At 53.0% G+C, this 13,762-nt stretch overlaps 1 protein-coding gene across 3 annotated transcripts in view; it reads right to left on the reverse strand.

Annotated features, from left to right (window-relative positions):
* The window catches only part of LOC149432262 (uncharacterized), a 93,683-nt gene extending 80,643 nt beyond the window's left edge, over positions 1–13,040 (reverse strand). Inside the window, exon 1 of one of the 3 annotated variants that reach the window (XM_089665310.1) lies at positions 12,923–13,040. The gene's annotated coding sequence lies outside the window, so the exon portion shown is untranslated. The remainder of the gene's footprint in view (positions 1–12,922) is intronic. The other 2 variants (XM_089665308.1, XM_089665309.1) reach the window with 2 other exon arrangements.
* Between the last annotated feature and the right edge of the window lie 722 nt (positions 13,041–13,762).

The raw sequence follows: 13,762 nt of genomic DNA on the forward strand, positions 1-13,762 counted from the left end.
GTGGGAGGAATAGTGCCTTGTCTTGCTCTCTGAAGTGAGACCCATGTTTGGATCGCTCTTCAGAGTATTTGACAGGGAGAGAGGACGCCTCCTCACTGCATGATTTAACCCTATAATGCTGCAGTAATGTGCTGCAATCACATGCATTGCATGCAAATTAAACTGAATGGGTGAGTCTGCCTATCAAACTCTGCGCCCCATATTATAAATGCTGCAGCCATGAAGTGCGACATTGCCGCAACGTATGTACAGCCCCGTCTGGTTGTGTTGGGTGAGTGGAGGTAAAACCCTGGCTCAGCCACTTGTTTTTACTGACAAATCTGAAAGAGCACTTCAAGAGTTGAGACTATCCACTTGCCACTGGCAGGAGTGCTTACAATGATCAGCTTTAATTTATTCATGTAAAAACCTTTATCCTAAAAGGGAAAAAAAAAAAATTAACTGCCTAAATGTGTTCACTGGAGTTTGGTTTACATTTGTTAATGTATATAAATCTGCTAGTCCCTCTAACACCCCCCTCCCCCCCAGATTGACAATTCTGCTGTCCAAAGGTGTCTCCATTGCTTCTCCTTTCAGAGCGGAGACACCCTAAGATAAAAAGTGTGTTACTGGCCGGATCACCAGGTGAAAATAAAGAGAAAAAAAGCCTTGGAGAAAAACAAAAAAACAAACAAACAAACAAATGCAGCCACCGCATCTAAGGCCTCATGCACACAGGGCATCCAAAACTTCACTTTTCCAGGCATTTGACTTTTTTCTGCCTCTAACCACTTGCTTACCCCCTTCCTGCCCCGGACACTTCAGCTTTCAGCGCTGTCACACTTTGAATGACAATTGCGCAGTCATGCAACACTAAGCATATGACATTTTTATAATGTTTTTGCACACATATAGAGCTTTCTTTTGGTGGTATTTAATCGCCGGGGGGTTGATGTTTTACTAAACAAACAAAAAAAAGGCCACAAATTTTGAAAAAAAAAAAAACAAACAAAAAAAAACACCTTTTTATTCATTTCTGTTATAAAGTTGTTGAAAATAAGTATTTTTTCTTCTTCACTGCTGGGCACGGATGAGGACCCACTGATGGGCACGGATGAGGCACCACTCATGGGCACGGATGAGGCACCACTCATGGGCACGGATGAGGCACCACTCATGGGCACGGATGAGGCACCACTCATGGGCGTGGATGAAGACCCACTCATGGGCGCGGATGAAGACCCACTCATGGGCGCGGATGAAGACCCACTCATGGGCGCGGATGAAGACCCACTCATGGGCGCGGATGAAGACCCACTCATGGGCGTGAATGAGGCACCACTGATGGGCACGGATGAGGACCCACTCATGGGCACGGATGAGGACCCACTCATGGGCACGGATGAGGACCCACTCATGGGCACGGATGAGGACCCACTCATGGGCACGGATGAGGACCCACTCATGGGCACGGATGAGGACCCACTCATGGGCACGGATGAGGACGCTCTGGCACGGATGAGGATACACTGATGGGCACGGATGAGGACACACTCATGGGAACGGATGAGGACGCTCTGATGGGCACGGATGAGACCACACTCATGGGCACTCATGAGGCCGCACTCATGGGCACGGATGAGGACCCACTCATGGGCACGGATGAGGACCCACTCATGGGCACGGATGAGGACCCACTCATGGGCACGGATGAGGACCCACTCATGGGCACGGATGAGGACGCTCTGGCACGGATGAGGATACACTGATGGGCACGGATGAGGACACACTCATGGGAACGGATGAGGACGCTCTGATGGGCACGGATGAGACCACACTCATGGGCACTCATGAGGCCGCACTGATGGGCACGGATGAGGACCCACTCATGGGCACGGATGAGGACCCACTCATGGGCACGGATGAGGACCCACTCATGGGCACGGATGAGGACCCACTCATGGGCACGGATGAGGACCCACTCATGGGCACGGATGAGGACCCACTCATGGGCACGGATGAGGACCCACTCATGGGCACGGATGAGGATGCTCTGATTGGCACGGATGAGGACGCTCTGATTGGCACGGATGAGGACGCTCTGATGGGCACGGATGAGGACGCTCTGATGGGCACGGATGAGGACGCTCTGATGGGCACGGATGAGGACAAAACACTGATCGGCACGGATGAGAACCCACTCATGGGCACGGATGAGGACCCACTGATGGGCACAGATGAGGACATCAGTGGGCGCGGATGAGGCACCACTGATGGGCACAGATGAGGACCCACTGATGGGCACAGATGAGGACCCACTGATGGGCACAGATGAGGACCCACTGATGGGCACAGATGAGGACCCACTGATGGGCACGGATGAGGACCCACTGATGGGCACGGATGAGGATGCTCTGATGGGCACGGATGAGACCACACTCATGGGCACTCATGAGGCCGCACTGATGGGCACGGATGAGGACCCACTCATGGGCACGGATGAGGACCCACTCATGGGCACGGATGAGGACCCACTCATGGGCACGGATGAGGACCCACTCATGGGCACGGATGAGTACCCACTCATGGGCACGGATGAGTACCCACTCATGGGCACGGATGAGGACGCTCGGATGGGCACGGATGAGGACATACTGATGGGCACGGATGAGGACACACTGATGGGCACGGATGAGGACACACTGATGGGCACGGATGAGGACACACTGATGGGCACGGATGAGGACCCACTCATGGGCACGGATGAGGACCCACTCATGGGCACGGATGAGGACCCACTCATGGGCACGGATGAGGACCCACTCATGGGCACGGATGAGGACCCACTCATGGGCACGGATGAGGATGCTCTGATGGGCACGGATGAGACCACACTCATGGGCACTCATGAGGCCGCACTGATGGGCACGGATGAGGACCCACTCATGGGCACGGATGAGGACCCACTCATGGGCACGGATGAGGACCCACTCATGGGCACGGATGAGGACCCACTCATGGGCACGGATGAGGACCCACTCATGGGCACGGATGAGGACCCACTCATGGGCACGGATGAGGACCCAGTCATGGGCACGGATGAGGATGCTCTGATTGGCACAGATGAGGACACACTCATGGGCACGGATGAGGACACACTGATGGGCACGGATGAGACCACACTCATGGGCACGGATGAGGACCCACTCATGGGCACGGATAAGAACCCACTCATGGGCACGGATGAGAACCCACTCATGGGCACGGATGAGAACCCACTCATGGGCACGGATGAGAACCCACTGATGGGCACAGATGAGAACCCACTCATGGGCACGGACGAGGACGCTCTGATTGGCACGGATGAGGACACACTGATGGGCACGGATGAGACCACACTCATGGGCACGGATGAGGACCCACTCATGGGCACGGATGAGAACCCACTCATGGGCACGGATGAGAACCCACTCATGGGCACGGATGAGGACCCTCTGATGGGCACGGATGAGGACCCTCTGATGGGCACGGATGAGGACCCTCTGATGGGCACGGATGAGGACGCTCTAATGGGCATGGAGGACGCTATGATGAGCATGGATGAGGACGCTCTGATGGGCATGGATGAGGACGCTCTGATGGGCATGGAGGAGGACGCTCTGATGGGCATGGAGGAGGACGCTCTGATGGGCATGGAGGAGGACGCTCTGATGGGTATGGAGGAGGACGCTCTGATGGGCACGGATGAGGACACACTCATGGGCACGGATGAGGACACACTCATGGGCACGGATGAGGACCCACTCATGGGCACGGATGAGGACCCACTCATGGGCACGGATGAGGATGCTCTGATGGGCACGGATGAGACCACACTCATGGGCACTCATGAGGCCGCACTGATGGGCACGGATGAGGACCCACTCATGGGAAGGATGAGGACCCACTCATGGGCACGGATGAGGACCCACTCATGGGCACGGATGAGGACCCACTCATGGGCACGGACGAGGACCCACTCATGGGCACGGATGAGGACCCACTCATGGGCACGGATGAGGATGCTCTGATTGGCACGGATGAGGACACACTCATGGGCACGGATGAGGACACACTGATGGGCACGGATGAGACCACACTCATGGGCACGGATGAGGACCCACTCATGGGCACGGATGAGAACCCACTCATGGGCACGGATGAGAACCCACTCATGGGCACGGATGAGAACCCACTCATGGGCACGGATGAGAACCCACTCATGGGCACGGATGAGAACCCACTCATGGGCACGGATGAGGACGCTCTGATTGGCACGGATGAGGACACACTGATGGGCACGGATGAGACCACACTCATGGGCACGGATGAGGACCCACTCATGGGCACGGATGAGGACCCACTCATGGGCACGGATGAGAACCCACTCATGGGCACGGATGAGGACGCTCTGATGGGCACGGATGAGGACCCTCTGATGGGCACGGATGAGGACGCTCTAATGGGCATGGAGGACGCTATGATGGGTATGGAAGAGGATGCTCTGATGGGCATGGATGAGGACGCTCTGATGGGCATGGAGGAGGACGCTCTGATGGGCATGGAGGAGGACGCTCTGATGGGCATGGAGGAGGACGCTCTGATGGGCACGGATGAGGACCCACTGATGGGCATGGATGAGGACCCACAGATGAGGACCCACTGATAGGCACGGATGAGGACCCACTGATGGGCACGGATGAGGACCCACTGATGGGCACGGATGAGGACCCACTCATGGGCACGGATGAGGGCCCGCTCTGATGGGCACGGATCAGGACACTCTGATGGGCACGGATCAGGACACTCTGATGGGCACGGATCAGGACCCACAGATGAGGACCCACTGATAGGCACGGATGAGGACCCACTGATGGGCACGGATGAGGACCCACTGATGGGCACGGATGAGGACCCACTCATGGGCACGGATGAGGACGCTCTGATGGGCACGGATGAGGATACACTGATGGGCACGGATCAGGACACTCTGATGGGCACGGATCAGGACACTCTGATGGGCACGGATCAGGACACTCTGATGGGCACGGATCAGGACACTCTGATGGGCACGGATCAGGACACTCTGATGGGCATGGATGAGGACCCACAGATGAGGACCCACTGATAGGCACGGATGAGGACCCACTGATGGGCACAGATGAGGACCCACTGATGGGCACAGATGAGGACCCACTGATGGGCACAGATGAGGACCCACTGATGGGCACAGATGAGGACCCACTGATGGGCACGGATGAGGACCCACTCATGGGCACGGATGAGGACGCTCTGATGGGCACGGATGAGGATACACTGATGGGCACGGATCAGGACACTCTGATGGGCACGGATCAGGACACTCTGATGGGCACGGATGAGGACCCACTGATGGGCATGGATGAGGACCCACAGATGAGGACCCACTGATAGGCACGGATGAGGACCCACTGATGGGCACGGATGAGGACCCACTGATGGGCACGGATGAGGACCCACTGATGGGCACGGATGAGGACCCACTCATGGGCACGGATGAGGACGCTCTGATGGGCACGGATGAGGATACACTGATGGGCACGGATCAGGACACTCTGATGGGCACGGATCAGGACACTCTGATGGGCACGGATCAGGACACTCTGATGGGCACGGATCAGGACCCACTGATGGGCATGGATGAGGACCCACAGATGAGGACCCACTGATAGGCACGGATGAGGACCCACTGATGGGCACGGATGAGGACCCACTGATGGGCACGGATCAGGACACTCTGATGGGCACGGATCAGGACACTCTGATGGGCACGGATCAGGACACTCTGATGGGCACGGATCAGGACACTCTGATGGGCACGGATCAGGACACTCTGATGGGCACGGATCAGGACACTCTGATGGGCACGGATCAGGACACTCTGATGGGCACGGATCAGGACACTCTGATGGGCACGGATCAGGACCCACTGATGGGCACGGATGAGGACACTCTGATGGGCACAAATGAGGACACTCTGATGGGCACAAATGAGGACACTCTGATGGGCACAAATGAGGACACTCTGATGGGCACGGATGAGGACGCTCTGATGGGCATGGATGATCAGTGTCCTAATTATCAGTGTAAACAAAGTGCTGACAGCCGAGCTGGGTATCGTCTGTCCCTTCCTCACACAGTCACAGTGTGTGAGGAAGACTGCTAACAGGCAAGTCTGTTTACATGTGATCAACTGTGATTGGACACAGCTGACCACATATTAAAGGGTCGCTGTGATTGGCCCTTTACTGCAATCTGTGATCAGCTGCGTCCAAAGGACCCAGAGGTCACAGAGCGTGCCGGATGCGCACCCCAGGGGGAACATTGTGGTAGGATGTCTATAGACCCCCTCCCAGAAAACGAGAACCACACTGTAGCCGTCCTTCAGTATTAACGTGCGTAAATGCCTCTCTATGTGTCCATGCGTTTACAGGCCCACCCCTCCCCAAAAATGCTGCCCACATGGACTGAATCTCTGCCGGTCCCTGCTGAACTGTCTGAGATTTGAACCATCTATGGCCGGCTTTAGTTTTGTGTTTAATACAATGTATGGGTCCATGCTAAAGACGCAAAGGAACACGCAATAAAAACGATTCCCGTTATATCCTATGCGACTCTTCACACCACTGTGCTGCAGGTGCGGCGTGCTTAGAGAAGTCCTGCATGCTGCATCCTTGGCGCCAAAGACGAAGCTCCCAAAAATGCAGCTCCCAATTGAAATGAATAGAAAACGCATTAAAAAAGCACCAAAAACACAGCCCCCAATTGAAATGCATTAAAAACGCACCAAAAACGCAGCTCTCAATTGAAATGAATAGAAAACGCATCTAAAAAAACACTAAAATGCAGCTCCCAAATGAAACGCATTAAAAACTCACCAAAATGCAGCTTCCAATTGAAATCAATAGAAAACGCATCAAAAACACACCAAAATGCAGCTTCCAATTGAAATGAATAGAAAACGCACTAAAAACACACCAAAAATGCAGCTTTCAATTAAAATGAATAGAAAACGCACTAAAAACACACCAAAAATGCATCTTCCAATTGAAATTAATAGAAAACGCAATAAAAAAGCACCAAAAACACAGCTCCCAATTGAAATGAATAGAAAATGCATTAAAAAAACACCAAAATGCAGCTTCCAATTTAAATGAATAGAAAAACGCACTAAAAACACACCAAAAATGCATCTTCCAATCGAAATGAATAGAAAACGCATTAACAAAGCACCAAAAACACAGCTCCCAATTGAAATGCATTAAAAACGCACCAAAAACGCAGCTCCCAATTGAAATGAATAGAAAACGCATTAAAAACACACTAAAAACACAGCTCCCAATTGAAATGCATTAAAAACGCACCAAAACCGCACCTCCCAATTGAAATGAATAGAAAATGCATTAAAAACACACCAAAATGCAGCTCCCAATTGAAATTAATAGCATATGCTTCAAAACTGCACCAAAAACACAGCTTCCCACTGAAACGAGTGGAAAATGCATAAAAACCGCACCAAAAATGCAGCTTCTCATTGAAAGGATTGAAAAAACGCATCATAAACACATCAAAACCGCAACAAAAACAACACTTCCCATTGAAGTGAATAGTAAATGTGTCAAAAACACATTAAAAAACACATACAAATGCACAGTGGTAGTGTTTTGGTGCATTTTTTTTGAGTGACCTGATTTTTTTGAGTCACCATGTTTTACATGTCAAAGATGCATCAACACCACAACAACTTCCACTTCAGACCCTACGCGATCGCAGCGGAAGTGGGTACCTGTCAATTTCAGGTACCCCCCCCAAACTCCCCAAAGGTGCCAATCCTTAATGGGGAGCGGGGGACCAGTCCTTAAAGCTGCCAATTATCAGCTTTCAGCGCTGTCACACTTTGAATGACAATTGCGCGGTCATGCAACACTGTACCCAAACTAAGTTTTTATCCTTTTTTGAGACAGACAGCTTTCTTTTGGTGGTATTTAATCACCTCTGGGGGGGGGGGGGGGGTGTTAGTTTTTGCTAAACAAACTAAAAAAGACAACATTTGGGGAAAAAAAGTTTGTTCTTAGTTTCTGTTAATAAAATGTTGCAAATTAGTAATTTTTCTCCTTCACTGATGTGCGCTAATGAGGCTGCAGTGACGAGCACTGACGAGCAGCACTGATGAGGAGGCACTGATAGGCAGCACTGATGAGGAGGCACTGATGGGCACTGACAGGCATCACTGATGAGGAGGCACTGAAAGGCAGCACTGATATATGGCACTGATAGGTAGCACTGAAAGGCAGCTCTGATGGGCACTGATAGCTGTCATTGATGTGCATTGATATGTGGCATTGGTGTGCACTGATGGGCACTGGTATGTGGAATTGATGTGCACTGATGGGCACTGGTATGTAGCATTGATGTGCACTGATGGGCACTGGTATGTGGCATTGGTGTGCACTGATGGGCACTGGTATGTGGCATTGGTGTGCACTGATGGGCACTGGTATGTAGCATTGATGTGCACTGATGGGCACTGGTATGTGGCATTGGTGTGCACTGATGGGCACTGGTATGTGGCATTGGTGTGCACTGATGGGCACTGGTATGTGGCATTGGTGTGCACTGATGGGAACTGGTATGTGGCATTGGTGTGCACTGATATGTGGCATTGGTATGTGGTATTGGTGTACACTGATGGGCACTGGTATGTGGCATTGGTGTGCACTGGTATGTAGCACTGATGTGCACTGATATGTGGCATTGGTTTGCACTGATGGGCACTGGTATGTGGCATTGGTGTGCAGTGATGGGCACTGGTATGTGGCATTGGTGTGCACTGATGGGCACTGGTATGTGGCATTGGTGTGCACTGATATGTGGCATTGGTATGTGGTATTGGTGTGCACTGATGGGCACTGGTATGTGGCATTGGTGCACACTGATGGGCACTGGTATGTGGTACTGATGGGCACTGGTATGTGGCATTGGTGTGCACTGATGGGCACTGGTATGTAGCACTGATGTGCACTGGTATGTGGCATTGGTGTGCACTGATATGTGGCATTGGTATGTGGCATTGGTGTGCACTGATATGTGGCATTGGTATGTGGCATTGGTGCGCACTGATGGGCACTGGTATGTGGTACTGATGGGCACTGGTATGTGGCATTGGTGTGCACTGATGGGCACTGGTATGTGGCATTGATGTGCACTGATATGTGGCACTGGTATGTGGTATTGGTGTGCACTGATGGGCACTGGTATGTGGCATTGGTGTGCACTGATATGTGGCATTGGTATGTGGCATTGGTGTGCACTGATATGTGGCATTGGTATGTGGCATTAGTGCGCACTGATGGGCACTGGTATGTGGTACTGATGGGCACTGGTATGTGGTATTGGTGTGCACTGATGGGCACTGGTATGTGGCATTGGTGGGCACTGACAGGTGGCACTGATGGGGCAACACTGATGATCAGTGTAGCTGTCCCCTCAGAGGAATGCCACTTACCGGCGAGCACTGCTGATAACCGGCATTTTCTATTGGACACAGTGATTGGACACAGCTGATCACATGATACAGTCGACGTCATCGGCTCTTTACTGCGATCGTTGATCCACTGTGTCCCAGACAGTCCCAGACACAGCGCACCACCAACTAGAGTGGGAGGACGTCATATGACATCCTCCCAGAATGAGAGGACCATCGCCTGTCCGTCCGTTATTACCTTACATGGAGGGTGGGAGGTGGTTAAATGAACGGAAAATGCATCAAAACTTACGAAAACTGTACCAAAAACGCACCTTATCATAGAAATGAATAGAAAATGTATTTTAAAAAGGGCATCAAAAACGCACCTTCCCAATGAAAAGAATGGAGATATAGATATATATCTACACACATACGTGCTACCCGCACTGCCACTGGCAGCCTCGGCTGTAGATCACCGGGTCCCGGCTGGCGATTCCCCACCGGTACCCAGCGATCACTGAGCATCACTTTTGGGGGGGGGGGGGTCTGTATCTAAACAACACAGATCTCTCCCCTGTCAGCTCCTTCACACTGCTTTGTATGGCTCTGCATAGCACAGCAGAGCCATACAAAGCAGCATGCTAACAGTGAAACACACACACAGCACACAGTTAACCCTTTGATCACCCCCTCATGTTAACCCCTTCCTGCTAGTACAGTGTCAGTGCTTTTTATTAGCACTGATCACTGCATTGGTGTCACTGGGGATGTCAGTGACACCAAGTCACCCCCCCCCCCAGTGTCAGAATGCCCGCCGCAGTCCTGCTGTAAGTCGCTGATCGCCGCCACTACTAGTATTGAAAAATTTAAAAATTCCAGTATATATACCGCCATTTGTAGAGTCTATAACTGTCACATAAACCAATTATCCACTTGCCCCCCACAGGATTCCCCCCCCCCCTTCCTGACCAGGCCATTTTGTTGCGATACGGCGCTGCGTTACCTTAACCGACAATTGCGCGGTCATGCAACACTGCACTCAAATGAAATTTACGTCCTTTTTTCCCCACGATCAAATACCACAGAAAGAAAGCTCACTACGTGGGGGAAAAAAAAAGGACGTAAAATTCATTTGGGTGCAGCGTTGCATGACCGCGCAATTATCGGTTAAGGTAACGCAGCGCCGCAACGCAAAAAATGGCCTGGTCAGGAAGGGGAGGGGGGGGGAAACCTCTGGGGGGGGGGCAAGTGGATAAAATAATTTGATAAAAATCCAATTTCGATTTAAAAAAATCCGATTTTTTAAAAAAAATTTTTAAATCATCGATTTTTATCCTCCCTGGTTCACAATGGTAGTCTCTGATAATCTGGAACTTGACAATTCACTCCTTCTACATCCACATGTCCTTTTCACAGGAGAAGGATCGAACAGTCTCTGGTAATCCTGAACAAGCTACACCACAAATGTACAAATCACATCCTGTACATCCTGAGTCCACACCCCTCCTTGAATCCTGCCTGTCTCTAACCGTTTCTGGTAACGTGGAAGTAGACAAAAAAACAGCATGCACATCCATGTCCCTGGATCCTGTCTACAGTTCAGAATAGTGGTCTCTAACGGTCTCTGGTAACATGGACGTAAACAGATCACACATTGCACATTTCCATCCCCGAGCCCCATCCACAACAGTGGGATCTAACAGTCCCCTGTTGTATGTCCACCTCCTTGAACCCTGTCTATAGTTCACAAAGGAGGTCTCAAGCAGTCTCTGGTAATCTGGAACTAGACAAGTCACACCCTGTACATCCCCATCCCTGAGTCCTGCTCATAATAGTGGGATCTAACAGTCTCCCGTTGTACATCCCCGTCCCCGAGTCCCGTCCACCATAGCGGGATCTAACGGTCTCCCGTTGTACATCCCCGTCCCCGAGTCCCGTCCACCATAGAGGGATCTAATGGTTTCCCGTTATACATCCCCGTCCCCGAGTCCCGTCCACCATAGCAGGATCTAACGGTCTCCCGTTGTACATCCCCGTCCCCGAGTCCCGTCCACCATAGAGGGATCTAACGGTCTCCCGTTGTACATCCCCGTCCCCGACTCCTGTCCACCATAGCGGAATCTAACGGTCTCCCGTTGTACATCCCCATCCCCGAGTCCCGTCCACCATAGGGGAATCTAACGGTCTCCCGTTGTACATCCCCGTCCCCGAGTCCCGTCCACCATAGCGGCATCTAACGGTCTCCCGTTGTACATCCCCATGTCCCGTCCACCATAGCGGCATCTAACGGTCTCCCGTTGTACATCCCCATGTCCCGTCCACCATAGGGGAATCTAACGGTCTCCCGTTGTACATCCCCGTCCCCGAGTCCCGTCCACCATAGAGGGATCTAACGGTCTCCCGTTGTACATCCCCATCCCCGAGTCCCATCCACCATAGAGGGATCTAACGGTCTCCCGTTGTACATCCCCATCCCCGAATCCCGTCCACCATAACGGGATCTAACGGTCTCCCGTTTTACATCCTCATCCCTGAGCCCCGTCCACCATAGCGGGATCTAACGGTCTCCCGTTGTACATCCCCATCTCTGAGTCCCGTCCACCATAGAGGGATCTAACAGTCTCCTGTTGTACATCCTCATCTCTGAGTCCTGTCCACCATAGTGGGCTCTAACAGTCTCCTGTTGTACATCCCCATCCCTGAGTCCCGTCCACCATAGGGGGATCTAACAGTCTCCTGTTGTACATCCCCATCCCCGAGTCCTGTCCACCATAGCGGGATCTAACGGTCTCCCGTTTTACATCCTCATCCCTGAGTCCCGTCCAGCATAGCGGGATCTAACAGTCTCCGGTTGTACATCCCCATCCCTGAGTCCTGTCCACCATAGCGGGATCTAACAGTCTCCCGTTGTACATCCCCATCCCTGAGTCCCGTCTACCATAGCGGGATCTAACAGTCTCCCGTTGTACATCCCCATCCCTGAGTCCTGTCTATAGCTCTCAATGGTGGTCTCTGGTGACCTGGAAGCAGACAGATCACAGTCTGCACATCCTTGTCCCTGAGCCCTGTGCACATTAGTGGTCTCTAGCAGTCTCTGGTTATGTGTCAGTGACGTCGGTGTGGGAGGAGCTGAGGACAGGGCTGATCAGGTCCAGGCTGGCACAAGGGGGGTGAATAGGATGACACTGGTGGGGGGGATGGTATTGGAGGAGAGGGGTGTACGGGGGGCAGTGTTGGACGGGCACAGTGTAGGGGTGTCGTCCTATCAGGGCACACTGGCCGGTCACGCCCCCTGCAGGGTGTAGAGGTGTCAGGGGGGCGGGGCGTGACGTCACACACGGTCTCTAGGCAGAGAGGCGAGGGGGCGTGGCGGGCAGGGGATCACATGACTGCACCTACCGGGGAAAGAGGCGGTGATCACCGGCTGAGGCTTTGCACACCGGGCGCCGCCATACCGCTCGCTCTGCGCATGCTCCACTCGGGGCTTGAGCGGGTGACGTCAGTGGCAGCTCTGCACGCCTCCCACCCTGCTTGTAATGTGGCCGGACTCCTCCCCCTGGCACTCTCGGGGCTCCTCCTACTCACTTGGGCAGCAAGGGATAGCAGGAGGGCACGGAGAGGGGGGATGGGAACAGGGAGAGCAGAGCCCGGATGTACGGGGCGTTTCATTAGCTGAAGAGGGGGGAGGCATAGGATGGTAGGGTGGAAGAGGGTGGTGCCACTCTGCCACCTCTATGACAACTTCTGACAGCCTCCACTGCCACCTCCATGGCAACCTCTGACACCCACCACTGCCACCTCCATTTACATGACAACTTCTGACACCCCTGCCCCCCAACCACCACTGCCACCTCCATGACAACTTCTGACATCCCCCACACACACACTACTGCCACCTCCATGGCAACCTCTGACCACCCCTCACCCCACTACTGCCACCTCCATGACAACTTCGGACACCCACCTCCTCCACTACTGCCACCTCCATGACAATTTCTGACACCCCCCCCACTACTGCCACCTCCATGACAACCGCTGACACCCCTCCCCCCAACCATCACTGCCACCTTCATGACAACCTCTGACACACCACACACACACTACTGCCACCTCCATGACACCCACCACTGCCACCTCCATGACAACCTCTGACACCCCTGCCCCCAACCATCATTGCCACCTCCATGACAACCTCTGACACCCCCCCCCCCCACACACACACACACACACAAACTACTG

Source organism: Staurois parvus, unplaced genomic scaffold, assembly GCF_062004578.1.
Source record: "Staurois parvus isolate SC_StPar_1 unplaced genomic scaffold, SC_StPar_1.0 ptg002181l, whole genome shotgun sequence".
Lineage (NCBI taxonomy): Eukaryota > Metazoa > Chordata > Amphibia > Anura > Ranidae > Staurois > Staurois parvus.